Genomic DNA, 22,448 nt, shown 5'->3' on the forward strand with positions numbered 1-22,448 from the left:
CATGCATGTGCAGTGGCATTCATACTCACCAAGCAGCCATGTATCGCCATGCCGCCCAGCTTCTAGGTCCCGGCTTAGGGTGGACGTTCGGTAAATGAAGCTGTCGTGGGTGGACCCGGGATAGTTGGCATATACTGAGGTGATGATTCCCTTGGCATTACATACTACCTGCACGTTGATGGAATGCCAGTACTTGCGGTTCCTATAGATGTGCTCAGATGCCCTGGGGGGATGTAGAGCCACATGGGTGCAGTCGATGTCACCTAGCACTTTGGGGAATCATGCCACACCGTGAAAATCCATGGCAGCAGCATGCCTTTCTGCAGGTGTTCTGGGCAGGTATATGTGCCTGCGGACTGATGGGCGTGCAGTGATGATGTTCAAGACCTGGTGTAGGCAGCGTGACTGCGTGGCCTATGACACCCCACCCACTATGGCACTTGTCCGCTGAAATGATCCAGTGGCTAAGAAGTGCAGTACATTGAGGACCTTCTCCAGGGGGCTGAGTGCTTGGGAGCACAGGGTGGGTGATGTGAGGTCATCCTCCCACTCACTCACCAGGTCCAGTATTATGTGTGGTGGAAACCTGTACCTCCCATACACCTGGTCATCAGGCATCCCAAAAAGGCTGGTTCTGGGAGTGAAAATTCTGGCCCTGACTATCCTCCTCCTCCTCCTTTGGTAGCCCACGGCCACTGCTGCTAGGAACAGTATATTCATCCTGGCGTCTGAGCTTGTTAGTTTTTTGCGCGCAAATGTATGCGTCTCGGGTCGACGTATGCCTGCTTCCTATTGGCGTACTTGTTTCTTTGCGCGTGTTGTAGGCGAGCGTGTGAAACTTCCCGCGCACCCTTGAAATCCACGTACCCAGGCCAATAGCGTGTGGAAATTCCCACGCACCCCGGAATACACGTGCGCTGATGTACTCGCGTGTGTAAGTGCCCGCGCACCCCTGAAATCCACGTACCCAGGCCAATAGCTTGTGGAAATTCCCGCGCACCCCGGAATACACGTGCGCTGATGTACTCGCGTGTGTAAGTGCCCACGCACCCCTGAAATACACGTACATAGGCCAATCGCGTGTACGCGCACTTTTGTCCAATTACACGCGATGACACTCTGACGTGCAGTCTTTCCACGTGTGCTCCGTCATCACGTGCTATGAGGGAAACACCGTGCGGGTCACGTCACAGACGCGCTTACGCGCTGAGGGCCTTTGGTCTAATAGAATCGCGTATGCGTGCTGACGCGCTTACGTGCTAAGGGCCTTTCCTCGGATTTCACGCTGACGTGCAGGATTTTCACGTGCCAAATCACTCCGTATCAAGCTGGCCACGCGAAAACACAAGGAAGACCACGCTCCTGCCCAGAAGGCCGAATGACTGCCCCCCAGTGCCCCGAGCAGCCTCCCACGTGCCATCTGCTGCTGCCTGCCTGCCTGCCTGCTGCCACCGTGCCCTGCCATTTGGTGCTTGCACATCAGCCATCTGCAGGGGTCCAGTTGCTGTGTCCACCCCTGCTGGAACAGAAGACTCCCGACTGGGATAACATCGCTCCACAGCCCAGCCCCAGGACCCAGTTGCCCACCCACTCCTGCCTCTGGGGTTGCCATGTCGGGCACTTCGACATCTGGTACCAGTGGCAACCCCAGGCCAGAGGGGCAGAGGGGCACCAGCTTCACTGCCACCGAAGTTGGTGTCCTGGTGGAGCATGTCCTGGGGCAGTATGATGCCCTCTTTGGATCGTCCCGCGCCAGCAAGGAAGGACGGGAGAGGATCTGGGCCAACTATGTGGTTGCCATCAACGCGGAGGGGGTGGCAACCTGCAACGTCCAGAAGATCAAGAAGCGCTGGGAGGACTTGAGGTCCAGGACCCTCGTGAAGGCCCGGCGCCTCGTGGAGGGGGGCGGAGCCGCATGAGTTCCATCCAGATGAGGGTCCTGGAATGCGTACGCCCAGCGCTCCACGCCCAGATCCTTGAGAGGGAGACCCGTCTGGAGTTGAGCGGTAAGTGGCCAAGCATTGCTGTATGAGACAGGGCATGTTGCGGTGTGCTGGTTGTCTGATACTTGCCTGTATGTGTGACATAGGCTATGTACGCATGTATGTGTGCAGGGACATCATGGTAATGCATGTGCGACCAGTGATGTGTGAACCACATGGTCGTTGCATGTGTTTAAATGCGACATGGGGAGCCCTATGCAGATTTTACACTTGAGAGCATGCCAGTCTCTGTTCCTGGACATGGGTGGGGGTGAGGGATGGGTGCTGATGCCAGGTACATATATGGTAGCCATGTCTGTGTGCCTGACCTGCGTGTCTGTGACTTGTGAATGCCATGGATGCATGACACATGTCTGTGACAATGCACAGATTCACTGATGCAGCCTAGTTATCCTTGTATCCGCTGTGTTTGGGGTGTATGAGGCCAGATGGATGTGACTGAGGTGAAGTGTGTGCATGTGATAGGCATGACCCATGATGCATGTGAGTTCCATATCATTGTATGTTTCAAGAGTCCATTGGACATGTATGGAAATGTCCATGGCATACACCATGCCTGTTACTGTGTGTGTTTTGCCTGGACTGACCCATGTGTTGTGGAGGGACATGATGGAAGTGTACTTTGACAGTGGTACTCATTGCTATTGCTTCCTGTCTAGGGGACCATTGTACAGTACCCTGATGCTTGTGTTCTATGTCTCCCTCTACGTAGCGGCTAGTGAAGAAGAGGGCGGAGACGGCGCTGTGGAGCAAGGCGGCGGGGATGCCCCCACGGCTGCAGCGGAAGGGGTGGGTGAGCCCCCACAGGGGCCTGCTACGGCGGAAGACGGTGAGGAGCCATCCAGGTTGGCGGTTTCCACAGAGGAGGAGGAGGCCGCCACTGAGGCGCACATGGGGCCTGGTGGGGGCATCCCTGCTGGTGCAAGTGGTGCAGTCCAGGGGCAGGGGCAGGAGGCAGCACGGTCACCGTGGAGGGGCCTGTGCATGTCACTGTCCCTGACCCTGTGAGTGCACCACCATGCACCAGCAGGGTTGCCTCGTCCCAGGCCCGTCCGCAGGTAGAGGGGATGTCCATGTCACCTGACTCCCCTCCACCTGTGGACGAGGGGACCCGTGGCCGTATGGAGAAGGTCCTGATTGGGGTCGCGATGCGCGCGGGTGCAATTCGTGATGACGTGCGTGCTTCCCGGGAGGAGCACGCACGTCATCACGAAGAGCACCGTGCCGACGTGGCCCAATTGGGATCTTCCATGTTTGGGGGTTTCCTGCATGTGTCGGCCAATCTGGCGGCCCTCTCCTCCTCTGTGGAGGCTATACGCCGGTCGTTCTCCTTGCCGTCTTCTGGCCCAGATGCCACCAGGGCCCCCTGTGGACCTGCCCTGACGAATGCAGCCAGCTCGGTGGGGATCCCATCCCTGCCACAGTCGGGAGTCGGAGGTCCAGCAGGGGTGGACACCACAGCAACTGTACCCCAGCAGATGGAGGATGTGCCGGCATCATCAGGCAGGGCACGTGCACGACGGCGTCGGTGGATTCCATCAGCCTGGATGCTCTCGTGCTGGCAGAGGCGGTTGCGTCGGAGGCAGCAGCAGAGTCAACGTGGGAGGCATCATGGCTCGGGGCCATCAACATCGGAGGGGCAGGCATCGGCCGGAGGGCAGGAGGACCCAGGACGGGAAGTGGCTTCCGTGTGGCTGCGGTGGGGCCAGCAGATAGGTGCGGAGCGGCGGCGGGCGGAAGAGGCGCGGCTCACGATGGTCAGGGCGGAGAACTCCATGCGGAGGGCCCTGAGGCGGGCCGAGTGCCTTGAGGCAATCCGCAGGGGGTTGGAGGAGCAGATGGCGTCGTCCCTGCGGACCCTCGGGGCCATGGAACAGGACCGCCTCCAGGACATCGAAGAGGAGTTTGATGATGCCCTGGCCCGGAACACCACAGAGTGAGCCGCTGGACTTGCCCGCCGCCTTTGTATATAATTCTTTAGTTTTAGGTTTCCTTTTTTTCTTCTTATGATTTGGAGTCGACGGACACTGCTCCACTTTTTGTATATAGTTGCATTTTAGTTACGGTTTTTTGTAGGTTTCCTTTGTTCAGTTGGGCTCATGGACCCTTGGATGTTTTGTACATAGTTCTTCATTGGATTGTTTTATTTTATTTTTTTTATTTATTCACCATGGAGCAATGGTCTTTGCATTTATTTTTCTCTCTCGGATTGATTTTATTTTTAATGTGACTTTGGACAACATTTTTTTGAATTTGAATTTGTAGTTTTAATTTTTTTTGACGGACATGCAGCTTATCTTTTTTTTATTGCCATTGTAGTTTGTTTCATTTCATTTGCATTACATTTTTTTTAATACAATTTTGTTTTCATACTTCACTGTGTGCTATCATCTCATTGGTTTCATGCATGTCATGTTGGGTGTTTTCCCATTCAATTGCAACCATTGTGTGTGACGGACATGGGTTCATTTGCTTTATGAACATTGGGGGTGTAACATGTAATTTCCATTTCCATGTGGGTGAATGGGTTACTTGGTAGGGCCTTTTGGCTGTGGAGGCTGACCATAACGCACATGATTGGGGATTGTGAGGACCTGGGTGCAGGGGGACATGAGTGGGGGCCTGCTGGCAGGTGCCCCACAGTGCTGGGGGGTGGGGGTGGTGGGAGACATGAGTGGGGGCCTGGTGGATGCTGCCCCTGCACTGCTGCGATGTGGGGGTGGTGGGAGACATGAGTGGGGGCCCGGTGGAGGCTGCCCCTGCACTGCTGGGGGGTGGGGGTGATAGGGGACATGAGTGGGGGCCTGGTGGTGCGGCCCCTGCACTGCTAGGGGGTGGGGGTGGTGGGAGACATGAGTGGGGGCCTGGTGGAGGCTGCCCCTGCACTGCTGGGGGGTGGGGGTGATAGGGGACATGAGTGGAGGCCTGGTGGAGGCTGCCCCTGGTGGCTGCGGGGTGGGGGTGGTGGGAGACATGAGTGGGGGCCTGGTCGAGGCTGCCCATGGTGGCTGGGGGGTGGGGGTGGTGGGTGACATGAGTGGGGGCCTGGTGGAGGCTGCCCCTGGTGGCTGGGGGGTGGGGTGGTGGGAGACATGAGTGGGGGCCTGGTGGAGGCTGCCCCTGCACTGCTGGGGGGTGGGGGTGATAGGGGACATGAGAGGGGGCCTGGTGGAGGCTGCCCCCGGTGGCTGGGCGGTGGGGGTGGTGGGAGATATGAGTGGGGGCCTGGTGGAGGCTGCCCCTGCACTGCTGGGGGGTGGGGGTGGTGGGAGACATGAGTGGGGGCCTAGTGGAGGCTGCCCCTGGTGGCTGGGGTGTGGGGGTGGTGGGATACATGAGTGGGGGCCTGGTGGAGGCTGCCCCTGCACTGCTGGGGGGTGGGGGTGATAGGGGACATGAGTGGGGGCCTGGTGGAGGCTGCCCCTGCACTGCTGGGGGGTGGGGGTGGTGGAAGACATGAGTGGGGGCCTGGAGGAGGCTGCCCCTGGTGGCTGGGGGGTGGGGGTGGTGGGAGACATGAGTGGGGGCCTGGTGGAGGCTGCCCCTGCACTGCTGGGGGGTGGGGGTGATAGGGGACATGAGTGGGGGCCTGGTGGTGCTGCCCCTGCACTGCTAGGGTGTGGGGGTGGTGGGAGACATGAGTGGGGGCCTGGTGGAGGCTGCTCCTGCACTGCTGGGGGGTGGGGGTGATAGGGGACATGAGTGGGGTCCTGGTGGTGCTGCCCCTGCACTGCTAGGGGGTGGGGGTGGTGGGAGACGTGAGTGGGGGCCTGGTGGAGGCTGCCCCTGCACTGCTGGGGGGTGGGGGTGATAGGGGACATGAGTGGGGGCCTGGTGGAGGCTGCCCCTGGCGGCTGGGGGGTGGGGGTGGTGGGAGACATGAGTGGGGGCCTGGTGCAGGCTGCCCATGGTGGCTGGGGGGTGGGGGTGGTGGGAGACATGAGTGGGGGCCTGGTGGAGGCTGCCCCTGGTGGCTGGGGAGTGGGGGTGGTGGGAGACATGAGTGGGGGCCTGGTGGAGGCTGCCCCTGCACTGCTGAGGGGTGGGGGTGGTAGGGGACATGAGTGGGGGCCTGGTGGAGGCTGCCCCCGGTGGCTGGGGGGTGGGGGTGGTGGGAGACATGAGTGGGGGCCTGGTGGAGGCTGCCCCTGCACTGCTGGGGGGTGGGGGTGGTGGGAGACATGAGTGGGGGCCTGGTGGAGGCTGCCCCTGGTGGCTGGTGGGTGGGGGTGGTGGGAGACATGAGTGGGGGCCTGGTGGAGGCTTCCCCTGGTGGCTGGGGGTGGGGGTGATAGGGGACATGAGTGGGGGCCTGGTGGTGCTGCCCCTGCACTGCTAGGGGGTGGGGGTGGTGGGAGACATGAGTGGGGGCCTGGTGGAGGCTGCCCCTGCACTGCTGGGGGATGGGGGTGATAGGGGACATGAGTGGGGGCCTGGTGGTGCTGCCTCTGCACTGCTAGGGGGTGGGGGTGGTGGGAGACATGAGTGGGGGCCTGGCGGAGGCTGCCCCTGCACTGCTGGGGGGTGGGGGTGATAGGGGACATGAGTGGGGGCCTGGTGGAGGCTGCCCCCGGTGGCTGGGGGGTGGGGGTGGTGGGAGACATGAGTGGGGGCCTGGTGGAGGCTGCCCATGGTGGCTGGGGGGTGGGGGTGGTGGGAGACATGAGTGGGGGCCTGGTGGAGGCTGCCCCTGCACTGCTGGGGGGTGGGGGTGATGGGGAACATGAGTGGGGGCCTGGTGGTGCTGCCCCTGCACTGCTGTGGGGTGGGGGTGGTGGGAGACATGAGTGGGGGCCTGGTGGAGGCTGCCCCTGCACGGCTGGGGGGTGGGGGTGATAGGGGACATGAGTTGGGGCCTGGTGGTGCTGCCGCTGCACTGCTAGGGGGGTATGGGTGGTGGGAGACATGAGTGGCGGCCTGGTGGAGGCTGCCCCTGCACTGCTGGGGGGTGGGGGTGATAGGGGACATGAGTGGGGGCCTGGTGGAGGCTGCCCCTGGTGGCTGGGGGGTGGGGGTGGTGGGAGACATGAGTGGGGGCCTGGTGGAGGTTGCCCATGGTGGCTGGGGGGTGGGGGTGGTGGGAGACATGAGTGGGGGCCTGGTGGAGGCTGCCCCTGCACTGCTGGGGCGTGGGGGTGATAGGGGACATGAGTGGGGGCCTGGTGGTGCTGCCCCTGCACTGCTAGGGGGTGGGGGTGGTGGGAGACATGAGTGGGGGCCTGGTGGAGGCTGCCCCTGCACTGCTGGGGGGTGGGGGTGATAGGGGACATGAGTGGGGGCCTGGTGGTGCTGCCCCTGCACTGCTGGGGGGTGGGGGTGGTGGGAGACATGAGTGGGGGCCTGGCGGAGGCTGCCCCTGCACTGCTGGGGGGTGGGGGTGATAGGGGACATGAGTGGGGGCCTGGTGGAGGCTGCCCCCGGTGGCGTGGGGGTGGTGGGAGACATGAGTGGGGGCCTGGTGGAGGCTGCCCCTGCACTGCTGGGGGGTGGGGGTGGTGGGAGACATGAGTGGGGGCCTGGTGGAGGCTGCCCCTGGTGGCTGGGGGTGGGGGTGGTGGGAGACATGAGTGGGGGCCTGGTGGAGGCTGCCCCTGCACTGCTGTGGGGTGGGGGTGGTGGGAGACATGAGTGAGGGCCTGGTGGAGGCTGCCCCTGGTGGCTGGGGGGTGGGGTGGTGGGAGACATGAGTGGGGGCCTGGTGGAGGCTGCCCCTGGTGGCTGGGGGGTGGGGGTGGTGGGAGACATGAGTGGGGGCCTGGTGGAGGCTGCCCCTGCACTGCTGGGGGGTGGGGGTGATAGGGGACATGAGTGGGGGACTGGTGGTGCTGCCCCTGCACTGCTAGGGGGTGGGGGTGGTGGGAGACATGAGTGGGGGCCTGGTGGAGGCTGCCCCTGCACTGCTGGGGGGTGGGGGTGATAGGGACATGAGTGGGGGCCTGGTGGAGGCTGCCCCTGCACTGCTGGGGGGTGGGGGTGCAGGGAGACATGAGTGGGGGCCTGGTGGAGGGTGCCCCACAGTGCTGGGGGGTGGGGGTGCTGGGTGACATGAGCAGGTGTGCAGGGTAGTCCCCTGTGGTGTCGGCTGCCTGCAGGGGCCGTGGAGGGTGTACAGGGAATACCTGGGAGCACCCAGCCAAATCGCGTGTAGAATTTCCTGCGTACCCCTGAAATACACGTACCCAGCCAAATCGCGTGTGGAAATTCCCGCGCACGTACCCGCCCAAATCGCGGGTGGACCTTCCCGTGCACCCCTGAAATCCACGTACCCTGCCAAATCGCGTGTGAAACTTCCCGCGCACCCCTGAGATCCACGTACCCAGCCAAATCGTGTGTGGAAATTCCCGTGCACGTACCCGGCCAAATCGCGTGTGGAACTTCCCGCGCACCCCTGAAATCCACGTACCCTGCCAAATCGCGTGTGAAAGTACCCGCGCACCCCGAAATACACGCACACGTTATTTTTCAGTCAGCGGGTGTCCGTGTTTGTGGGTAGCCCTTTGCACGTCATTTGTCCTGGAGGGCCACAGTATAGGACATTCATCATAGCTGTATATAGGTGCTATTTGTTGGCGCACCTTTTGGCGCACATTTATTACAGGCGCAGAGACGCTACCGCCTGCTTTCTTGTGGCGGTCGTGTTTGTGCCTGTGCGCTGGTTTGACCGTGCGCTTTTTTGCCCTATTTGATTCCATGAATACGTGTTGTAGGCGTGCGTGTGGGCGTTCCGCGCACTTGCACCCTGTACTTCCCCCGTGACGCCCACATTTTGGCAAGTTGTTCCCCATTCCGAGTGTTACGCCCCGTGTTACGCCTACTTTTGTTGTGTGCGCCGCGCTATGTGCGATTTTCACTGTGGCCTGTGCGATTTTCGCTGTGACCTGGCGCACGCCGTTAGATGGCCTGTGCGCCAACGTGCGCCGCGCACTTTTTTAGCGCACATCCGATGGTTTTCTCGCGCACGGCCTTCCATGAATCGATGTGCGCTGCTTTTCGTGCAAATTTCGCACTTGCACTGCGATTTTCGCTATTCCACTGCGAATCGCACGTTTTTGGCCACTTGCGCCTCGCTAATTATTCCATGAATCGGCCTGTTTGTGTTGGAAAAAGAACTTGGCTTTTGAGAGATATGTTTGTGTGTTACCTTTTGAAGTAGAATCTTAATATTAGAATGAACTTTGTTCATTGGAACTTTCATTTGGAAATTCTACTTTCATTCTGGGGAACGGTGGACCCAGACCTAGTTACAAGAACACTCGGTTATAATTATTGTTTTGTTGAACTTGAGCAACCATACGAATACCCGAATTGCATTTGTTGTATGTATAAGTGTGAGGGACCGATATCCTTGTGTATTAGAGTGTTTTCCTTAAGCCTTAGTTTCATAGGCAGGGAAATCCATGTTAGGTTAGGGAAAGCAGGGCGTTTATCACATCCGTTTCATTTAATAAAATAGCTTCTTGTGAAAAACCTTTACCAAGTTGTCTGCCTCGCATTTCTGACCTCTCACAACTGTCAATGGTGTTTGGCATAAGAAGTCCTTGCTTATATTTCAAATGAGTTTCCCCTGCTGTCAGCTTTGTAAATTGCCAGTCTTTAGTTAACCCTTTTTCAGTACCCCAGTAGGCTTGGTTGTGGTTCTCCTGTCTTCATTAATTACACAGTAATAAACTAATGGGTATTCTCCCTGCTTTTTTGTTATTGGGGACCAGTATCTGTTTGGGAAAAATTCAAAGATACATAAACACATAAAGAGACTGGTTACCCCTCTCTCCTACCTGAACGGCGCATTGATGCCATAACTATAAAAAACGTAATATTTCAGAGAAAATATTTCTTCAATTTTACTCCGTAGTTATCTCAGCCACGAAACAGCGGACATATAAACAATTTTTTCAAAAAAAGAACTATATTATCAATCTTCATATATTAAAACAATACATAGAGTCTCAAAATTCAGTCTCAAAAACAACAGCTCTAAAATAGAGTTCATTGAGTTCATTACATATGTACATACACCAAAAATAAATGTATGCAACAGTTCATTATAAACAATTCATTATAAACAAATCAATCACCAATTTGATCGGTATGCAATAAGTCCAACTGAGCTAAATAATATTGCAGAAAATGATTCAAATCAAAATGGAAAGAATACTTTATCATTTTCCGATTAATATTTCAAAAGATTAGAGATCCAACACCTCGCCTCTCGGAGGAAATTAAGGGACTGGTAGATTATGCACTGACAGAAGGCGGGATCGAACAAGAAGAACATACTTTTTTGATTAATAAACATCCGACGATCCCAGCTTTCTATCTGTAGCCTAAAGTACACAAAAAATGAGACAACACCACCAGGCTGCCCGATAGTATCAGCTATAAATTCAATAAGTGAGCCGCTATTGGTATATCTTGACTAGTTCCTTCGACCTTTTGTGAGGTCCATGAAATCTTTCGTAAAAGATACGACAAGTATGATAATTCTTCTAAAAAACCTTTGTGTTCACCATGAAGATCTTCTGGTAACACTTGATGTAACTGCACTTTATAATAGTATTCCCCATTCAGAGTGTATTAAAGTGATGGAAGGTTTCTTGAATGAACGGACCACCACGTTAAAAAAGGTACCAACGGCATTCATTCTTGAATGTTTACAAATAGCACTGACTTACAAATAGCACTGACTGAGAATTTCTTTCTATTTGAGAGGCAGTTTTACATACAAATACATGGAACCAGCATGGGGGCGACATTTGCCCCTGACTTGGCAAATTTATTCATGGATAACCTAGAAAACATCTCAATATATGACCTCACTAAGCCATACAAAAACAATATAGTAAAATGGTTCCGATACATCAATGATGGTTTTATGGTATGGAGAGGAAGTGTGAAGAATCTGGACGAATTTTTAATATGGCTAAATGGAAAGAGCGAACATATTAAATTCACAATGGCTTTGGACCTACTAATATGCAAAATATCATCAGGTCAGATTGATACTACTCTATATAGAAAACTGTTATGATGTGCTTGTCTGAGTCTGCTATAGCTGGTCATGTGCTTGGTGATGTCATGTGAGTGTTATGTGGAATGTTGATGTATGAGTGTGAGAATGATGTGCTGAGTGTTCTGTAAGAGTTCAGTTGGTCCCTCCGTCCCTGGGTGATGGGTGCCGGTGATATGTCTTAGTCTTGTAACATGTAACTTAAGAACTAGAAGTAAACTTGTAAAGAAGCAACAAAAGCAGGTGTGGACTTTGCATCTTTACATAAACCAACAGATAAAAATACGGTATTACAATATAATAGTTTCCATCCTCGCAGTTTGTGAGATAATTTACCAGTAGGTCAATTCCTGAGAATTCGAAGGAATTGCTCAAAAATGTGAGAATTTGTTAGAGTAGGCAGTGTCCTAAAAACACACTTAAAAGATCGCGAGTGCCCCAAAAAAATCATTCGAACATCCTACAAAAGAGCTCAACACTCTAATAGAGAGGCATGCCTATACCCGCCTGACAAAAGTAGTGAGGAAAAAATAACTTGTGTAAGTTCTTTTAGTCCAATAAGTAATGGAATACGCAAGGTGATTAAAAATAATTGGCACTATGTGAAAACGCCTGAATTTAATCCAGCCACGCCCAGATTCGCCTTCAAAAGACAGAGAAATCTGAAAAATATGTTAGTCCACACCTACCCGAATAATGAAAATCCAACAAAACAAACTACCTTGTGGGGACAGCCACAAGTGGCAGGTCATTTTAAATGTGGACATTGCTCAGTCTGCTCCCTGACTAAGAATATCAAGTCGTTCGAACTAAATGGTAAAGATTGGATTATACGTGATTTCACCACATGAGTGGGTTGTATATGGCATTAAATGCCCCTGCAACCTTATATATGAAGGAAAGACAAAACACCACATTTGGCAAAGAATCAGTGAGCATCGCGCCTGTGTAAAAAATAAAGTGGGGAACAAGCCACTAGTAGCACACTTAGTGGCACTCCAACACAAGTACACCAATATTTTTTGGTTTGCAATCCAGGTCGTCAAATCCACCAAGAGAGAAGGTAATCGTGATCTAGCCCTCTCAAAATGTGAGCAACGATTGATATGTAATTTGGATACTGTAAAGAAAGGTCTCAATGTATGCATTGAGTGGAACACACTGATATGAACACTGAATCAGTGATACATTACAATGGTATGCTATACATTTTATTTGTGAAAAAGAGAAGGTCTCCTTTCACCTAAGAGCCAGATACTAGCAGGTGCAGGATTGCACCAATATCACCTAGCACAGGTCTAGTAAAATATTAGGATATTTGCACATTTCCCATTTATAAAGTGATTTTCGAAAAAAAACATTCATCCAAATGAGATAGAAGGGATGTAAAAAATTGACTGTTTTGAAGTACACAATACGTAATTAGGCAACAGCTACTGAATCGATTAATTAATCAAAATTTAAAACATGTGGGAGATAAATATAATGGTGAGTCCATATTACTGATTTAACTGTCCTGTGAGTCTGTAAATAAATACTAAATATATAGTATATTGAAAGGCGACCTTGAAAATGACTTTCTGTGTGTTTCCTGAACGTCATAAGAGGCAAATTATAAAACATAATGGGCCTCATTACGACCCTAGCGGAAGACCATGGTGCTATTAGCACCATGGTCCATGCCGGTAAGTTATCGACTCTGCCATGGAGAAAGGGGGAATTACCACCCCATTACAAGGTTGGCGGAGCGGTAATTCCTCCTTCCTCCATGGCCCTTCCCCATTTCCATTTTTGCCCCATAGGGCACAATGGGATTGGGGAAGGCGCTAAGTACGGTGCCACAAATTGCGGCACCGTAATTAGAAACTAGGTCCCTTTACGGGTCCCTACTTTAACGGCTGGTCTACACCAGCCGTTAAGGTCGGGCCCCGCAAAGGGACCTCGTAATTAGGCGCTAAGAGGTTAACGGCACCGCAGCCTTTTACGGCGCCGTTAACCCATTAGCGTCTGGGTCGTAATGAGGCCCAATGAATCCAGTGCTTGAAAATAGACATGCGGCATATAATAAGAACATAGCACTTTATGAAAAGGACATCGCAAGTCACATTGGTCTGCTTAGAACTTTTACGTTCGAACACGACATGTGACCGGGAAATTTCCTTCCTCTTTGAAATAAGTAGCAAGAACAGAGGCTGTAGGAGTTCGATCGTCTGGACCCATTTTTGAATGCTGCAGAATTTGCCAAAGCTCAGAGATGCCCAGTATAGAACTGTGCAATTAAGTGAGATATATGAAACGCGTTTGTCTTCTGTAAAACAAACAATAGAGGTCACAGAGGTTTTACCGTCAGCTTAATACAGCAAGCGCATTGCGTCTCAGATTGGAATATGAAGACATAGTTGTTGTAGGATAGAATTAAGTTGTAGAGCTTTATTTGTACATAACCTGAGAGCTAGTACATAATTAACCCTGAAACTGTTTTCCTTTTTCTCTTTTTCTCTACATCTTCCATAGTATTAGCAGTATGGATATGCAGGACTTATGAGGCATTCGCGAAACAGCTTTTCCTTCGCACACAAAATAAGAAGTGAAGCGCGGAGATGCGTGTAGGAAGCCCATTAGAAAATCACCAAATGTTCTACTTACAGATAGGTCCATAGTAAGAGCACATTAGGTAATGGATGTGATTTGCCACCAGAAAGTAGCAAAGACCATTAAGGGCGATGTGATTAGTGAGGCCGCATAGGCTGTGAGGTGACTATAGGCGCTAACCTTGAGCAAACTAGGCTACTCACCCACCGGTATGTATACATAACAGACTACGTGACCGTAATTGGAATGTATTAGAAGGCGAATTGTCTTTAAACTCCTGGGTCTAATATGCGGTTGTTTCTTTGAACTTCTTTCCAGTACACTAGGAGGCATTGGAAGACGATACCGCGATTACACATCATTCCTTTAACTCAAAGAGAGGGGGTGAGTAGCTGTGGCAATTGATAGCTGTGCTCTTGTTCTGCAACTGTGGGGCACATTGGGGGAATAGACTGATTGGCACCCTATCTATTTTATTTCTCAGATAGATAGATGACATTGACAGCGGATCGGGTACAGATTTTTGAGGCACCATCCTTAGGAACCTTACTAATATTGAGCTCCACCAAGGGAGACGGTCCATCTGCTTGACACCAATGGAAGACACATGTAAGTGCAGAATCTGCTGGCAGCCATATATGTGTGGAGTCAAGATAATGAGATGAGATATTCAAATATCGTTTTTTTCTATATTTCTAGGTGCATGTAATTTAACTCCATGACCTGGAGGATTGATTTCCGGCATCAACACTACCCCTGACACTATTTTGGTTAGAGGTGAGTGTGGATGGGTTTCATCAGTAAAGAAAGATACACACCAGTTGATAGGGTCTAATTCAAATGATGAGGCTAGAGTCTAATAGGTTGTTGGATGTATTTACTTTTAGAACTACATCACAGAAGACATCACTTTCTCCTGTTATATGAGGAACCCTGAAATGTGGTTCCTAGATCCTGAAGAAGGTTGGATTAATAAGAGGACCCAGTGGAGTCCAGGATCGACCGAAACATATGTAGATCCAAGAGAGGAACTATAACTACTCTATGAACATCTAAATGTGTATTAAGATACAGAAAAAACAACATTGATATGGACAGGATTGTTTTATGTTTTTTTGTGAGGACTGAGGTCTCACTTGTTCTGTTTAAAGAAAATATTAGATTATGTGTATGAATGAATGTATGAAAGAAGAGATGATGATGTCAAAGAATTTATGTGGTGTAAATATTGATTTAAGAACTTGAAAAGTATGTGAAAATAAATAAAAATATATTTTTCTATTACAAGAACGTTTTTTGTAATTGTGAAAGTATTGCCTCTAGCTGCATAAATATCTAGGTCCATTGTTTAGTTTCTATATACCTTACCTGGGGGACCTATGATATTTACAGGTTCCCTTATATTTAACCCTCTCCTTACACAAGTAAGAAAACTTTGAGATTGTTTTGGTAATGAATGGTCTCTAAAATTATCAGAAATAATTAAGAAACATAGTAGGAAAATATACATTAAGGTATGAAATACAAAATATATGCAGGTAAAATAATGAAACTAACCAGGATTGATGAATGACGGTATGAGTTAAGAAGAATATCATATCAGTGGAAGCTCTGATGAGATGGGAATTAAGTGAGGTGAGTTAAAACACTGAAAATTCCTTCAGAAAAGAATGAATAACTAAAGGGATAACTAAATAAAATGTTTTTCCACAATATGCAAAAAAGAGAAACTTATAGATATTATATAAAGAAGTGTCCCCCATGCATTGTATCTCTAGGAGAAAGAGAAGCCCTCCTAAAACAAAGAAACTTAAGAAATTATGCCTTTTGGAAAAAAAATAAACATAATAAAATATCAACATTGCTCACACCCTGAACGTGAGTGTAAGTATACTGATGTCACGATTTTTTAAGTTGTAGCTGTCCAGTGTTTTGTAAGGCTTAAATTAGCCTTTTTTATGCCAACTGGGGCATTTTGGCCTAAAAATGGGGTTTATGCCACGATTCAAATGAGACACTTATTGAAATGTTTTTCTTATAGATTTATAATAGAAGCACGTTTTCAAGATTGGAAAATGGGGTATATAAGACATACGCTTCAATATAAGAAATAGTTCGTCCTGAAGAAGGCCAAGAAAATGGTTCTAAAAAGTCACTAGAGATAGTGCCTAATTGTGATTGTAATGGCGGAAACATGTTGACCATCCTTAAGACTTGGAACCAACAAAGTCTTTTTTGACCAGAAGCCAATTTTTTCCTCTGTAAACTAAAGTTTGCTGTAGTACATGATACAAAATGGATAAGAATGATTAAGTTACAGAAGAATTGTCCAGGTCATGTGTAGAATCAATGACATTATTTTTGTGCGTCATGTATGAAAAAATACAATACAACAACATATCTAGAAACCCCAATCTAATGAGTTTTATCAACTTGGTGATTGATTTGTTTATAATGAATGGTTTATAATGAACTGTTGCATACATTTGTTTTCAGTGTATGAACACATGTAATGAACTCAATGAATTTTTCTGAGTACTCTATTTTAGAGTTGCTTTTTTAGACTGAATTTTGAGACTCAATTTATTTTTTAAATATATGCAGATTATTAATAAAGTTCTATTTTTGAAAATATTGTTTATATGTCCACTGTCTCGTGGCTGAGATAATTACGGAGTAAAATTGAAGACATATTTTCTCTGAATTAAGTTTTATATAGTTGTGGCATCAGTGCGCCGTTCAGGTTGGAGAGAGGGGTAACCAGTCTCTTCATGTGTTTATGTTCATTGATACACTACTGGGCTTGGAGCTTCATCAGGATACATAGATGGTTTTCATGTTTGTGGTGACACTGATTTTCAATAAGGAAAATAATCTTTCTTTGATATTGGTATTACTGTTATTTACTGTTGTTTACATTTTGTACTATTTTAAATGCAGTATTTATGTCCTTATTTATTATATCTATGTATTCATTTAGGTCCTGTAATAAATTGTGAGATTTTCACAAAGCTTAGAAGTGGATGATTATTTATATTAAGTGGTCCTGTGGAAGTATCGAACATGTATCTTTTTTGCATTACAGCAATTTCTGCCATTGTGCTTATGCAATGCCAAACTGCATTTGTCACGGTGCAATGGTTTTCTAGTATGTCCCAGTGTTTTTAGAAATAGGGCAAACTTTGCCTTAGTGCTAATACTGTGCAACTTTGTACTTGCATCGGTGCAAAGCTTCTGTAATCTGGCCCCAAATGGGCACATAATTTACTCACAGGGTTTCTTGCCTGGGGTAAAGTTAGTGTGATATGGTCTTTTTCTGGCAGCGGTATCCAAAAGCCTTATGATTAATCCAGAGCAGGTGACCCTTCTTTCACTTTGCAGGGAAAGTAAAATGTTGTCTTGCCTGCTTCCCTTGAGTTAGCTCTAAAGAGAAACATTTTCAGTTAGCTGCACTCAGAAGGAGCAGCAGGGGGTCAAACACCATTTCAATTCCTTTTATTTCTTTCATTTTAAGTTTTTGTCCCAAAAGGGTTGGCAGCTTTATTGCACAGTACATGATGTTTTTTTGTACAGCACCATGCTGCTCTTCAGGGCAAAAGTGTTTACACTAAATGTAAAAATAGAAAAATGGCAAGGTCCTACCTATCTGTGCGCCCCACCTCCAGAGTTAATGTACATTTTTTAAGTATATTACATTGAGAAAGTTAAAGGGTTAAGCACCATTCTAGTTTCAACATATCCTATACTGCTATAGGCACTATAATTAAGGACATTGTTGCAGCTCTACTGCAACCTGCCCTCCAGGTATCTGTAGAACGCCCGCTACCATGATTCTTCCCATTGTAATCTGCGGAAAACAAAAAGTGACGGCTGATAATGATTGAACTATCACATCTCAGGCACAGGCAATTCCTCTGGGTATCATCCCATTTCATCACCTTTCGCTCACCTAGGCCCTTTCTGAAGGACAACCATATGCAAATCAGTCCTGAACTAGCCCCAAATAGAAGAGTACAGTCCATGTCCCTGCTGCATGGGAGCACTAAACAAACATAGACGTCCGTAAAAAGAAAGAAAAAAAAAAAATAAAAAAAAAAATAAACAAACATAGACATGTTTCGGCCTTGTTGGCTATCATGAGTGACATGCAATCTAATCCACTTGGCTATGGTTTTATATATGTACAGAATGCCTCCCATTTAGGTAGAGTTTGAGCTAACCACTGGGTATGCCTCTAAGTGTCATAGCAGTCTACACTTTTGAGATTGCCTTTACCCTTACAGAAGAGTACCAATCATATGTACATCAATGTTGACCCTGTTCTCAAACAGAACCGCCCAGCCCCGTCTATAACGTTAAAAGAAAAGAGGAATTATGATCTGAGAATTGTTCTGTGGTTGGCACTGTCCACTTTCCGGTGCCATTGTAACGTAAGCCATTCATTCATAGCCACTGGTATCTGCAAGATAGGGTTGTAGTGATAAGCTGCTAGGCGCTTGCAGTAACCTGCATTTGCACTAACCCACTGAGCTATCTTGTGTGTATTAGAGCCTATTCGAAGCGTGGAGGAAAATGCTGACATCAACCAGGACTCTCAAACTGGGTGAGCCTGCATGCTTGCAAGGGGTTAATTGCAAAGGCCTTTTTTGAAGACATAAAACATCGTGCTTTAGCAAGAGGCTCCATGCAGTTCGTGGGAGCCAGGCATTGCTTTGCCCGTCTTCGCTCTGCAAGTCAGGTGCACTGATAAGACAAGAATGCAAAGAAACAGTGCCCGAAGCCTGGGAGCCAAGACTGGCTGTTTCCAGTCTTGTAACTTTCCAAGCAAAAAACATGTTTACTGCCAGGAGGGAAGAGCCTAGAAGCTTCTCGAAGAGCTGACACGTCATGATGATTGACGTGCAGCTCCTAATAAGAGAACTATACTTGGACCAGGGAGGGGGGACTCATCCTGGACTGTTGGAAAGACGTGCGTATCAAGGACAGTGCCTGGACGACCAGCTGTGCGCTATCAGGGCCGAGGCTCCTAACATCACATCCCTGCTCTGGTGTAGGACTGTGGGGGCTTGGCCAGTCCTCCCCTCCTCTGCTGAGGAGTGCCGGGCACCAGATAGCGGCGAGGGTCCTGGATGTGATCAGATCGTATCTTCATCTACATTTCATTAGGAGCGTAAGACCAAATAATTGCATATTCATCTGTGATTGATAATTGGCATCATATAGCTTGCACTCTCTATTTCCACATTATTATAAATTGCTGCTTAGTTTTCATTAGTCATTGTAGATAATAAATGCAAGCATCATATTCTGTGTGATTGGCTTTTTTCCAGACTGAGTTCATCGTGCTTCTTAAACCTTATTTGTGTGGGAAGGTAATTAGGAGTGATTTACTTTGCACAAAGGGCTGGATCCCAGGGAGGTGCGGGTACTGTTTATCACTACATTTGGCGCTGTGAGTCAGGGTTTTCGAGCACGATGCCCTTCTGGAAAAGAAATACAAAAGATGAATGCAATGGGGAAGATAGTGCACTCTGTCACATTCCAGGATGGCCGGCATCAAATGCTTGGTCGGGTGTGGCAGATATTTTGCATCGGTACTCGGCACCGATGGCATGGGACATGCTTGAAAATGATGTTTCCCCGGCGGTAATTAGTAAGTGCTTGGAGAGTTTACCGCTTGAGAAATGCAGAAAGGAGCTCAAGGCAGCAGGAAATATAGGCTGGTTATTCCTGCAGGCGCTCAGAAAGGTGCATGAGAATGAATTGCTTAAAGATGCTAAAATTAGTAAATTAACAGACGAGATATCCCTGCTCCAAGAGCAACAAATTATTATGAGAGAGACCCTTGAATCGTCCGTTAAACGGGCTGATCAGATGGAGGACAGGTGTGCCTCTTTAGCTGTGCGTGTAGCCACGCACAAGCGCAGACAGCAGCGGGGCAATCCATCAAAGATAAGGATTCGCGCGCTAATTAGGAAAGATAACTGGGACCCAAATTTATGGTCGGGTGAAGTCAGTGATAGTGAAACTGAGCAAGCACATGACTGGAATGAGTCTGTTGAGATTAGACTTGCTGAATTAAATTGGTCTGATGGAGAAGAGCTGGAATGTGTTCCAGAGAAATGTGTTTATCCAGCACGGCCATTAATCACTAACAAATCAAAGGGCCAAGCTGGCGGTGCAAATATTCAAAATACAAGGATTGTCCGTGATTATACACAGACAGAGCTTTTAGAGATTGCTAAGTTATTTAGACAGAAGCTAGGTGAAGCACTTTTGACTTGGTTCCTTCGCATCTGGGACACGGGTGCCGATAGTATCTTCTTAACCCCAGAGGAACTGTTAAAGATGGGTTCACTCACTACTAATGTGATGTTGGGACAGATAGTGCGCGGTGCGCTCGGACAGCAAGGTTCTCATTCCTTGTTTAATTGGCTTCAGACTGCCCTAATGAATCTGTATGGGAGTCCAATGGATATGGAAGAGAGTTGGGGCTGTTGGCAGTCACTAACTGAAGCAACAAACCAGCTTAGAGAGATGGGTTTGCAGTGTGCACTGTACAGTGCAAATTTTGCAGGGCCTGACATGGAGTTGTTTACAGCTGGCATGCGCGCACGTTTGTTAAGAAATGCACCGAGTCACATGAAGGGCGCATTGCTTTCATTGCTGGGTCCAGCGCAGGGCAAAGCCATTGGTGAAGTGGCACTTCTGTTAGGGCAACTAGAAGGGCTGGATGTACGCAAAGCAGCACGTCTAGTGGCTGCAAACAATGATTCAGAAAAAAAGCGTGGTAAAAATGTAAAGTATAAAGAGAAAGCTGATACTGTTGAGATCACACGCAAACAAATGTGGGTGGACCTGCTAAAGGCAGGAATTCCAAGAGATGAGATAGATGGTAAACCCACATCTGAGCTGCTTGAGAAATGGAAAAAAATTAAAAGACAGGGACGGGAAAAAACTAAGCCCTCTGCACCCTCTGAAGAGGAGGTGTTAAAGCCCAAAGTGCGAGCAAAGGGTTACCCTGATTTGGCAAAGAACAAGTGGGAGGTCCCAGACCCCATTTTTGATTGAAGGGCTGGCTCTGTCTTTGAGGTACGGTTAATAAAGAGAACTAGCCCCAGAGACAGACGCCCTTTTGTGCCACTTACCTTGTACTTGGATGAGAAAGTAAAACATGTTTTGGCTCTATTAGACACAGGAGCTGAGGTAACCATTCTGAATGGCAATCCCAGTAAATTGTCTGGTCCCAGAGTTTTGGTCAATGGTTATGGGGGAGCAGAAACTGTTGCAAAAGCCTTTAATGTAAAAATGTCAATCGGTGAGGGATTGCCTTTCACAGCAAATGTTTTGATTGCAGATATACCAGAGTACATCCTTGGCATGGATGTGTTGTTGGGCAAAAGTGTGACTACAGATTTAGGCGAATTTGTTTTTGGCAATCGGAAAATCCATGTGAGAGTTGTTAACCCTGTTGTGGTTGGGCATGCCAAATGGTCCCCCTTGCATTTACCTCCTCCTGCTGACCCAGTGTGTGTGAAACAGTACCGGTTGCCAGGAGGACATAAAGAGATTGGTGAAACTATTGAGTCATTGGTGAAAGCTGGCATAATGAGGCCGGCAGTCAGTCCATTCAACTCGCCGATCTGGCCTGTCCGCCGCCCGGATGGGGCATGGCGTCTGACAATTGATTACCGCATTTTGAACAAGAAGGTGCCGCCCTTAGCTACGGCGGTGCCAGACATCATTACCCTGATTGAAAACCTTACGAGAGAAGTGGGTGAATGGCATGTGGTCCTTGACCTGGCCAATGCATTTTTCTCCATTGATATTGACACTGAATCACAAGACCAATTTGCTATCACTTGGGGAGACAGACAATTTACCTTTACTAAATTGCCCCAGGGGTATGTGCATAGTCCCACTCTGTGTCATGGATTGATTGCCAGAGACTTAAAGATGGTGCAATTGGATAATGTATTTATTGCTCATTACATTGATGACATCATGCTGACTAGTGTTGAGAAAGAACATGTAGAAAATGCTGCTGAAAAGTTGATCACACACATGCAAAATCGGGGGTGGGCCATAAATCCCAAAAAGGTACAGGGGCCTGCTCAAGAGGTGAAATTTCTAGGTGCAATCTGGTCTGGGTCAGTTAAGAAAATTCCCGACCCGGTAATTGATATGGTTCAGCAGATGGCTCCACCAGCAGATAAAAAAGAGGCACAAAGATTCATTGGGTTAATGGGGTTTTGGAGAAATCACATACCTCATTTAAGCCTGATACTGAAACCCATTTACAAAGTCACCAGAAAGAAACATGACTTTACATGGGGCCTAGAGCAACAGACTTCCTTCCAACAGGCTAAAGATGCATTGCAAAATTACATCACGCTGGGGCCCCTGACAAAAACTGATCCTTTTGAATTGGAAATTCTTGTCTACAATGACGTGGCTGTGTGGAGCTTGTGGCAAAAGCAAGGACATAAAAGAGTGCCACAGGGGTTCTGGTCAAGGAAACTCACAGATCCTATGACAAGATACACTCCTCTTGAGAAACAAGTTGCTGCAGTGTACTGGGCTCTAGTTGAAACTGAAAGAATCACAGGCGAGCAACCAGTGACAATTTGCACAGAAATTCCAATCATGGGCTGGGTGCGTGACACTGCTGCAAATGGGAAAAGTGGCAGAGCACAAGACGCCACTCATGTCAAATGGAAATGGTATTTACAGCAACGTGCGAAAGCTGGCCGCACAGGGGTTTCCAGACTGCAAGAACAAATGCTGGAGGCAGTAGATCTGGATGCGATGCCTGAACCAAACACCCATGTGGCGTTGCCAGAATC

Source organism: Ambystoma mexicanum, chromosome 1p (genome assembly GCF_040938575.1).
Source record: "Ambystoma mexicanum isolate Mex_15411 chromosome 1p, UKY_AmexF1_1, whole genome shotgun sequence".
NCBI classification, from domain to species: Eukaryota; Metazoa; Chordata; class Amphibia; order Caudata; family Ambystomatidae; genus Ambystoma; species Ambystoma mexicanum.